This window comes from Coenobita brevimanus, chromosome 5 (assembly GCF_032717465.1).
Source record: "Coenobita brevimanus isolate Jiangsu-jjx chromosome 5, ASM3271746v2, whole genome shotgun sequence".
In the NCBI taxonomy this organism is placed as follows: Eukaryota; Metazoa; Arthropoda; class Malacostraca; order Decapoda; family Coenobitidae; genus Coenobita; species Coenobita brevimanus.
Window position 1 is genome coordinate 37,492,246 of NC_136958.1, and position 1,551 is coordinate 37,493,796.

The following is a 1,551-nucleotide window of genomic DNA, read 5'->3' on the forward strand; positions in this document are numbered from 1 at the left end:
AAACCAGCTGAAGAATGACCATGGGAGCACCAGTGTTCTATCTGTACTTAAGGAATTATAACCAGAGGAACACAAAAGCATTTAAAGGAATAATAAGCAAAGTACAAAGCAAAGAGAGAGAGAGAGAGAGAGAGAATGTTACATAATCACCTAAGCCAGAAAGACAGTGGTTCTAAGTGTTACAGGGCCTGGTACAAGAAATGCCTTTGTAGCTATTCTATAACTATTTTCATTCATTCATTGCCAGACGCCATGTATCCCAGACAGGGTGGCCAAGGGCTTAGAGTTAATTGTTTTACAGGGAGGGGCACTAATCCTCCACCAACCCCACATGACACGTAGGGATGCCAACAGCATCTGGTGTTCCCAGGCGGTCACCCATCCAAGTACTAACCAGACCCAACGTTGCTTAACTTCGCTGATCGGACGGGAAGCGGTGTACTCAACGTGGTATGGATTCTATAACTAGATCTAGATATTTATCTTTACTCAGTAAATATTCGTACAGTCATTTACAGAGAGCTCTTATGCAAGACTCTCTCTGGTTTCCCATAACAATTTTTAAGGGACCCATAAGCCAATTTGCTAGCAAGCTTAACAGTTAATCTATTTGTTTTTGGTATTTCATTCCGCTTATGAGGTAAATGTTATATGTACGTAGGTTGAGATGACCGAGTTTGGTGGTGGAGGTGGACGGGAAGCAGCGCAGCAGAGTTCAGCTGTTCCTGTATCTCTGGAGCACCTGGAGGGAGCCTTCTAGACTCTCTGCCTTGGCTGGACCTCCGCGCTGGTCTGTCTTGTTGCAGAGAATATGAAGCGACGATGAAGAAGACACGATAACTACATTTCTTTTTTGAAGTTTCCCTTCTTCCTTCCCTCACCGCCTACCCCCACCCTCCCGATCACTCTTTCTCTCTCTGATATTTCGTCTCCTGCATTGAAATTTATGCAATGCAGATGACTTGAATGTAGATTCCCTTCGGAAAATGTACATATGTGCGCAATTGTCCGATTTTACTTGATTTTGTGCTGATATATATATATATATATATATATATATATATATATATATATATATATATATATATATATATATATATATATATATATATATATATATATATATATGCTGTATACTGAGCTGCAGCTTTTATGAAAAGACATATTTTCTTCATTCATGTTTATACATGTTCTTTCATTATGTCATAAAGCTCAGGATCTGTGCATACACCATTACCTGTAGAGAGATAATAGATAAATAAAAATATAAATCCTCACCAGGTTTTTATACTCCAAGAAATATGATGGTGATTCTATGTCCTTAGAACTACAGTGACATGCCTGGTGGCCGGGTGTGAACATTTAACCATCTATTTAGATTTTTTTTTTATCTTTCTCTCTCCATCTATAATCACAAGCAGTAATTCTCTGACTTCTGTTACTCACTCTCGGCTGAATAAAATCGTCTGTCTTGAACCGACACAGAAGACTTGAGTTTTCCTGATCAAGAGAGGGTCAGTGGTATCAGTGTTGGCAGTTTCAGCTTGATAA

General features: G+C 39.1%; 1 pseudogene; it reads right to left on the reverse strand.

Annotated features, from left to right (window-relative positions):
* Positions 1-345: 345 nt before the first annotated feature.
* On the reverse strand, positions 346-464 carry LOC145399497 (5S ribosomal RNA; annotated as a pseudogene).
* Positions 465-1,551: the final 1,087 nt, after the last annotated feature.